This window comes from Amblyomma maculatum, chromosome 8 (genome assembly GCF_055883805.1).
Source record: "Amblyomma maculatum isolate TAMU_Amacu chromosome 8, ASM5588380v1, whole genome shotgun sequence".
In the NCBI taxonomy this organism is placed as follows: Eukaryota; Metazoa; Arthropoda; class Arachnida; order Ixodida; family Ixodidae; genus Amblyomma; species Amblyomma maculatum.
In genome coordinates, this window is record NC_139351.1 from 21,395,854 (window position 1) to 21,405,319 (window position 9,466).

General features: G+C 43.9%; 1 pseudogene; it reads left to right on the plus strand.

Moving 5' to 3' along the window:
* Positions 1-7,992: 7,992 nt before the first annotated feature.
* Positions 7,993-8,520, plus strand: LOC146180690 (uncharacterized; annotated as a pseudogene).
* The last annotated feature ends 946 nt before the right edge of the window (positions 8,521-9,466 follow it).

Genomic DNA, 9,466 nt, shown 5'->3' on the forward strand with positions numbered 1-9,466 from the left:
ATTGAGGCATCAAAGGGAGGCAGAGTAAGTGTTTATTTTTATTCTGTCACATACAGGGCTTTCAGCGAGTACTTACAAAGCACTAAATTTTTGCAGGCAGCACCGGTCTCCGAAATTCAATTTTTTTAACCAAAAATAGGCCACGCACCACCCTAAGTCAGTGCAACTCAAGACCACACAAAACCAACTTTCACAGGTGAACAAGTGTCCAGCTTTCGGCACCAAGTGAAGGTAAGCCACTCGGACTGATTTGTTTTTGGTGCACAAGTGAAATTGTATTCTGATCTTCTATTGCTTTAAAGGTCACCAGTGTTTACTGTGCTGTAAAGAATCATATGCGACTGCATCAAAACTAGGGCACTAATTTGAATATTATTTTTCAGGAAATCGCACCAAACACTTTGCTCCTCACATCCATAACAGACAGCGAGGACACGGACTCCGCCCCTGAGACAACTGCCCACGATCCTGTACCATCAGCTAGGCGTCAGCAGATTTTTGCAAAACTGCCTCTTAGTGAAATCTACAAGAACACTGACATCGACATGGCCAAAAAGTGCAGCTGACAGCTGAATGCTGCAATGAAATCAAGGAGGCAACTCGTGGCCAGGTAAAATTGCCAAGATGGATGAAAGAACGTCGAGACAAGATTACTGCCTCTGTGCTGCACCGTGTAGTAGCATGCGACACTGGTGCAGCTAGCCTCGTTGCAGAAATTATGGGGTATGTAAAAACGCCTCAAGTGTCGAACTTGAGATGGGGCTCCGAAACAGAGCAAAAAGCTGCACAGGCACTCACAGAGCTCGAGTCTCTAAAGCATTTTCTTGGAGACATAGCGCAAAAAAGATACGGGGACAACACAGATGTAGACAGGACAGGCGCTAACTGACAACCTTATTTTCGAGGAAAACCGCAGCACAATTTATGTCAAAATTCACGTGACAATCAAGGGGCCTTATACTACGACCAAATACAGTTTGACAAAGGGCGGCCGACAATCTTGACCCGGAGAAACCAAAAAAAAGAAACAAGGGGGGACTGATAGCATTATTAACAGATTATATAAAACTCATTGTGAATTTAATACAACAGATGGGGTGCGAACAACATCGTGGCCAAGGGACGGTGCCACATAACCACAGCAACGAGCGAGCCTAAAAGGACTCAAAACAAGGGAAGTAAAAACAGTCATAGGTCTTCAGACATCTTATAGTAGCGCGAGAAAACACACAAGACAGGGTACAGGACACAAAAGACCCTGTCTTGTGTGTGTTTTTTCGCGCTGCTATAAGATGTCTCAAGTACTGCACCAACTAGGCCGACAACACATCTTACTGCAGTCATAGGTCAAAACCAGAAAAAACGTGCGAGGCAAAAGCAGAGTCAGAACTAAAAACAGATAAAACGTGCGAAGCAAAAGCAGAGTCACAACTAAAAACAGATGACACGTGCGAAGCAAAGCAGAGTCAAAACTTAAGACATATGAAACGTGCGAAGCAAACGCGGAGTCATAAGCTAAATCAGACGATACGTGGGAAGCCAAAGCAGAGCCAAAACTAAAAAACTAAAAACAGACTCAGGAGTGTAGAAGGCTCCCCGCTAAAACATCGAAGTGCTAAGCAAGAATAATCCGGATGGGCGAGTGGAAGAACAATTATGAAGAATGAGAAAATCAAGGGAGTAAACACACCAGAAAACGGGAAGTAATAAAAGAAATTCCACAGACGATAACTCGTTTCATAGCAGTCAGCAACCGGTTGCTTGTGGTAATAGAGCAAAAAGGGTTATAACACCTACATGTGGTCATCAAGTAATTCAAATTCGCTTTCAAGCAGGTTGATAGAAGGTACGTTGACGCAATCCTGACCGGCCTTCCTAATGAAGTATGCCTCCATGACTTCGCGCTCAGTTTTTTCTTTGGCTGATCTTAAGAAATCTGTACTATCTAAGAGCGGATAACGTGCGTTAGTTGGATCAGTTTAACAAGCTTTACAATGTTCGGCGAGGTTAGTACCCGATTTGTTGCGTAAGCATAGTCGGTGTTCTCTCGCCCTCTCATTGAAACATCTTCCAGTTTGTCCGATGTACTGGAGCCCGCAACATTTTCTTTGCATTCCGTGAACTTAGTTTGATGTTTCTTCATGCATGCTACTTGCTTTTTCATTTTTCTAATGCATACTTTCGATAGTATGCATGGTGCAGAGATAATTTCGACGTTATAACGCGCTGCCAGCTTTTTGAAGTTATGTGAAAACCTATGGCAGTATGGAATCACCTGGGCTGGCATCTTACTCTTGCTTTCTTCGTTTCCCTGCTTACTACGTTGACTGTTTGAGGCTTTTAGGTTTTGCAGAAGGCTTTCACACACTGCTACAATAACGTCAGGGGGGAAACCTACGTCTTGTAGACGCTTTAATTGCTCATTCATGCCAGTAGCCATGCGGTGGGTACAGGATTTTGTTGTGGCACCGTGAAGACAGGAAAACACGATGCCACGCTTCACCACCTTGGAGTGTGCACTATCAAAACATAAAGGGCGCTTTTTTGTACGCGGACGGTACATCCAGCACAGCGCGTGGCCGTTAAAATCCAGCTCAATATCTAAAAACTGAATGAGGCCATCTGTAGGCGATTCCCATGTGAACTTTAAACCGGAACCGTGATCAGAAAAGATGCTGAGCACCTCCTCGACAACATCACTTTGTCTAGCATGACATTGACTAAAAATGATCAAAAAGTCATCAACGTATCTGACCACTTTTTTAACTGGAAGGTTGGAAAGATTGGCTTGAATACGTTTGTCGACTGCAGATAAAAATATATCACACAGCAGAGGAGCGACCGACGAACCGATGCAGATTCCTTTTTTCTGGATAAAGAATTGTCCGTCTGAGCAAATAGCTGTTGAATCAAGGTAGTATTCTAGCAGAGAAAGGAAAGAATCGCTCCTGGTTCCCGCGCTGTTCTGGAATGCTACTTCCCCGCTTTCCGAGATCGAATCGCGGAGCACCATGAGCAGATCTTCATGAGGAACGGAGTAATAAAGGTCTTCTATGTCAACTGAAAAGCCACTGACAACGCAGAAGGAATTTTGTTCAAGAATGCCGACCATTTCTTTGGAACTTCGAATGATGAAGGGATCTTCAAGCTTCAAGGTTTTAAGACACCGTTGCAGGTATGAACTCACTAGCTTTTGCCATGTGCCGTTCTCAGACACTATGACCCTAAAAGGGCATTCAGGTTTATGTTTTGTAGCGGTATAAAACACTTCTAAAAATCCGCTTTTCGTCTTATCCACTGCTCTCCTCAGTGTTTGAAGGCCTAGATCTTCCAGTAGCTGAATGGCAGCACGTCTACATCGCTTTGGATCAAACTTGACTTTCTTAGAATTCATCTCAATGGCGGTTAGGGCTTTTTCTTGAAACATGCCAACTGGTAACATGGTAAAGCCATCTTCTTTATCGCACTGCAAAGCGGCTAGATTCTGTCGGTTAAGATAACTTGTAATTTTTCGGAACGGTGGTTTTCCCTTGACCAGGTGTCCTTCGTTACTCCTGAGGCAGGCCACCCCATCTTCAATTAGACGGTCTTTGTTATTTTCCGTGGCTCTTAAAGCAGTTTGACGCACTAGAGAAATCAATGTTTCCCTTTGCACGGAAGGCTGAAACACAAACTTTGGTCCTTTTTCTAAGATGCTCGGTATTTCAGGGGAAATGACAACGTTACCCAAAACGGTAACGCCTTCTCCTGTCTGCTTTGAAGCCTTGTTCGCTTTTGGTAGGCCAGATAGCGCTCGCTGCCACAAGAACTCTGTTGTCTGCGCCGCTAATTTCTTGAATGCCGCAAATGTTCTGGCGCTACTTGTTTGCTGCTCCAAAACGAGGATCCGAAGCCAGTCGTGGAATTGCCTAACTTGTCTCCAGTACTCAGTTTTCAGGATCTTGCATATTCTCCGCGTGTGTCCCCAAAATGGCCCCACAGCTCCAAATAAGGCTTGCACTTCCCACGGGACGAGGCGTCGTTTCAAGCAGAACGCCAGTATCCTTTACTGACATGTGGTCGAAGCGATGAGGTTAACACACGAAATGACAGGACTTCCCGCTGCAGGAGAGGATAGGAAAGAGCCCAATGTAGGAGAAATATGATGCAACAGATGTTTGGTTTGGGCTACTTGGTAGCAGTTTCTTGAAAATATAGCGCAAAAAAGAGACGGGGACAACACAGATGTAGACAGGACAGGCGCTAACTGACAACTTTATTTTCGAGGAAAACCGCAGCACAATTTATGTCAAAACTCACGTGACAATCAAGGGGCCTTATACTACGACCAAATACAGTTTGACAAAAAGCGGCCGGCAATACTGACCCGGAGAAACCAAAAAAGGAAACAAGGGGGGCCGGATAGCATTATCAACAGATTATATAAAACTCATTGTGAATTTAATACAACAGATGGGGTGCGAACAACATCGTGGCCAAGGGACGGTGCCACATAACCACAGCAACGAGCGAGCCTAAAAGGGCTCAAAACAAGGGAAGTAAAAACAGTCATAGGTCTTCAGACATCTTATAGTAGCGCGAAAAAACACACAAGACAGGGTACAGGACACACAAGACCCTGTCTTGTGTGTGTTTTTTCGCGCTACTATAAGATGTCTCAAGTACTGCACCAACTAGGCCGACAACACATCTTACGGCAGTCATAGGTCAAAACCAGAAAAAACGTGCGAGGCAAAAGCAGAGTCACAACTAAAAACAGATGACACGTGCGAAGCAAAGCAGAGTCAAACCTAAAGACATGAAACGTGCGAAGCAAACACGGAGTCATAAGCTAAATCAGACGATACGTGGGAAGCAAAAGCAGAGTCAAAACTAAAAAACTAAAAACAGACTCAGGAGTGTAGAAGGCTCCTCGCTAAAACACTGAAGTGCTAAGCAAGAATAATCAGGATGGGCGAGTGGAAGAACAATTATGAAAAATGAGAAAATCAAGGGAGTAAACACACCAGAAACCGTGATGGTTTTGGAGCAGCAAACAAGTAGCGCCAGAACATTTGCGGCATTCAAGAAATTAGCGGCGCAGACAACAGAGTTCTTGTGGCAGCGAGCGCTATCTGGCCTACCAAAAGCGAACAAGGCTTCAAAGCAGACAGGAGAGGGCGTTACCGTTTTGGGTAACGTTGTCATTTCCCTTGAAATACGGAGCATCTTAGTAAAAGGACCAAAGTTTGCGTTTCAGCCTTCCGTGCAAAGGGAAACATTGATTTCGCTAGTGCGTCAAACTGCTTCAAGAGCCACGGAAAATAACAAAGACCGTCTAATTGAAGATGGGGTGGCCTGCCTCAGGAGTAACGAAGGACACCTGGTCAAGGGAAAACCACCGTTCCGAAAAATTACAAGTTATCTTAACCGACAGAATCTAGCCGCTTTGCAGTGCGATAAAGAAGATGGCTTTACCATCTTACCAGTTGGCATGTTTCAAGGAAAAGCCCTAACCGCCATTGAGAAGAATTTTAAAAAAGTCAAGTTTGATCCAAAGCGATGTAGACGTGCTGCCATTCAGCTACTGGAAGATCTAGGCCTTGAAACACTGAGGAGAGCAGTGGATAAGACGAAAAGCGGATTTTTAGAAGTGTTTTATACCGCTAAAACACAAACCTGAATGCCCTTTTAGGGTCATAGTGTCTGAGAAAGGCACATGGCAAAAGCTAGTGAGTTCATACCTGCAACGGTGTCTTAAAACCTTGAAGCTTGAAGATCCCTTCATCATTCGAAGTTCCAAAGAAATGGTCGGCATTCTTGAACAAAATTCCTTCTGCGTTGTCAGTGGCTTTTCAGTTGACATTGAAGACCTTTATTACTCCGTTCCTCATGAAGATCTGCTCATGGTGCTCCGCGATTCGATCTCGGAAAGCGGGGAAGTAGCATTCCAGAACAGCGCGGGAACCAGGAGCGATTCTTTCCTTTCTCTGCTAGAATACTACCTTGTTTAAACAGCTATTTGCTCAGACGGACAATTCTTTATCCAGAAAAAAGGCATCTGCATCGGTTCGTCGGTCGCTCCTCTGCTGTGTGATATATTTTTATCTGCAGTCGACAAACGTATTCAAGCCAATCTTTCAAACCTTCCAGTTAACAAAGTGGTCAGATACGTTGATTACTTTTTGATCATTTTTAGTAAATGTCATGCTAGACAAAGTGATGTTGTCGAGGAGGTGCTCAGCATCTTTTCTGATCACGGTTCCGGTTTAAAGTTCACATGGGAATCGCCTACAGATGGCCTCATTCAGTTTTTAGATATTGAGCTGGATTTTAACGGCCACGCGCTGTGCTGGATGTACCGTCCGCGTACAAAAAAGCGCCCTTTATGTTTTGATAGTGCACACTCCAAGGTGGTGAAGCGTGGCATCGTGTTTTCCTGTCTTCACGGTGCCACAACAAAATCCTGTACCCACCGCATGGCTACTAGCATGAATGAGCAATTCAAGCGTCTACAAGACGCAGGTTTTCCCCCTGACGTTATTGTAGCAGTGTGTGAAAGCCTTCTGCAAAACCTAAAAGCCTCAAACAGTCAACGTAGTAAGCAGGGAATCGAAGTAAGCAAGAGTAAGATGCCAGTCCAGGTGATTCCATACTTCCACAGGTTTTCACATAACTTCAAAAAACTGGCAGCGCGTTATAACGTCAAAATTATTTTCTCTGCACCATGCAAACTATCGAAAGTATGCACTAGAAAGCTGAAAAAGCAACTAGCATGCACGAAGAAACATCAAACTAAGTTCACGGAATGCAAGGAAAATGTCGTGTACAGGATTCCAATCAGTTGCGGGCTCCAGTACATCGAACAAACTGGAAGATGTTTCAATGAGAGGGCGAGAGAACACAGACTATGCGTACGCAACAAATCGGGTACTAACCTCGCCGAACATTGTAAAGCTTGTAAAACTGATCCAACTAACGCACGTTATCCGCTCTTAGATAGTACAGATTTCTTAAGATCAGCCAAAGAAAAAACTGAGCGCGAAGTCATGGAGGCATACTTAATTAGGAAGGCCGGTCAGGATTGCGTCAGCGTACCTTCTATCAACCTGCTTGAAAGCGAATTTGAATTCCTTGATGGCCACATGTAGGTGTTATAACCCTTTTTGCTTTATTACCACAAACAACCGGTTGCTGACTGTTATGAAACGAGTTATCGTCTGTGGAATTTCTTTTATTACTTCCCGGTTTCTGGTGTGTTTACTCCCTTGATTTTCTCATTCTTCATAATTGTTCTTCCACTCGCCTATCCTGATTATTCTTGCTTAGCACTTCAATGTTTCAGCGGGGAGCCTTCTACACTCCTGAGTCTGTTTTAGTTTTTTAGTTTTAACTCTGCTTTTGCTTCCCACGTATCGTCTGATTTAGCTTATGACTCCGCGTTTGCTTCGCACGTTTCATGTCTTTAGGTTTGACTCTGCTTTGCTTCGCACGTGTCATCTGTTTTTACTTGTGACTCTGCTTTTGCTTCGCACGTTTTATCTGTTTTTAGTTCTGACTCTGCTTTTGCCTCGCACGTTTTTTCTGGTTTTGACCTATGACTGTTTTTACTTCCCTTGTTTTGAGCCCTTTTAGGCTCGCTCGTTGCTGTGGTTATGTGGCACCGTCCCTTGGCCACGATGTTGTTCGCACCCCATCTGTTGTATTAAATTCACAATGAGTTTTATATAATCTGTTGATAATGCTTTCCGGCCCCCCTTGTTTCTTTTTTTGGTTTCTCCGGGTCAAGATTGTCGGCCGCCCTTTGTCAAACTGTATTTGGTCGTAGTATAAGGCCCCTTGATTGTCACGTGAGTTTTGACATAAATTGTGCTGCGGTTTTCCTCGAAAATTAAGTTTTCAGTTAGCGCCTGTCCTGTCTACATCTGTGTTGTCCCCGTCTCTTTTTTGCGCTATGTCTTCAAGAAACTGCTACCAACTAGCCCAAACCAAACATCTGTTACTCTAAAGCACATGGGCTTTAACCTTAGACAGTGTGGTCTGTTTGTTGCAGGAAGCATGCCTTTCATTGGTGCATCTCCTGATGCTATAGTGTCTTGCGCGTGCTATGGGAAGTCAGTTCTAGAAGTGTCCTGCAACAATGAAAGGTGCTTCACTGACAAAGGGTTGCACTAAACTGGCTTATCTTAATGAAGGCTTGCAGCTCAGGCACAGTCATGCATACTGCACACAGGTGCAGGCCCAAATAGCTCTTACTGGGCTTCATCAAGAGTATTTTGTTGTCTTTACAGGCGCCTCTCTAACGACAGAGATTATAGTCTTTGATCAGGCATTTTGGCAGCGTACTAAACTCAAGGCAGAGCTTTTTTTTACCACATATACCTAGAGCTGCAGTCAATGCGCCTCTTAAAGCAAATGTAATGCGCAAAAGAAACATGCGACTGTCAAGGTACGAAATCAGGGAGCATTGTTGAATGGTCACTGTGTAAAGCAACATTCCACCTAAAGTGTGTAAAACTGAGACTCACACCGCGGCAATAGCGTTTTGTCAAGTGTCAAGGCAAAAATCACACTGATGATAATTGAGCACAGCATTTTTTCTTGCACTGTCCATCTTAAGTGTCGGCATTTTTCTGCCTGGCCTTGAACAAGTGCATCTCTCATGCAACAATTTTTTTTATCTGAACGAATAATCCAAAAAAAGTATGGAAGTACGTAAAACGTAGGCAGTGCGTAAGAGACAACATCCTTGATATTATCGATGACGTCAACTATAGCTCCTATCTGGAAGGCAAGGCTGTACAGTTTAATTGTTATTTTCAGTCAGTTTTTTTCCCTATCGGCACGCCCTACCGACGGCTTACATATGTGAATGAGTTTACGGGGATGGGTGACATAGATTTCTCAATACATGGAATAGTGTTACTTTTGCAGAAGCTCAAGGTAAAAGCGGCACCCGGTCCTGACCATATTCCAAATTGCATCTTGAAGAACTGTGCAGTTTCTGTCGCTCCCTTTTTAGTAGCACTCAGACATCAATGGATGTAGGCGCCTTGCCCGATGACTGGAGAACCACCAACATAGTTCTATATAAAAGTGGCGACAAAACAAAAACTGTGAACTATATGCCTATCTCCCTTACAAGTGTCATATGCAAATCATTAGAGCACATCATCTACACTAATTTATTTCAGCACCTCCATTGTAACTTTCTTTTTGTCCAAGGCAACTTGGCTTCAAGAAAGGGATTTTCTTGCGATACGCAAATGACAAAGTTTGCTCATGATGTCGCTCTCTCAATTAACAATGGTAACCAGGTTAACTGCATATTTTTGAATTTTTCAAAAAGCTTTTGATTCTGTCGCACCCACCCTGCTGAAATGGCTGGAAGCGTATCTCGTCGCTAGAAAGCAGTACATTATTCTTAAGGTGCAAGCTCATAAGATATTGCAGTTCCCCAGGGATCAGCCCTGCAATCTTCGTTTGA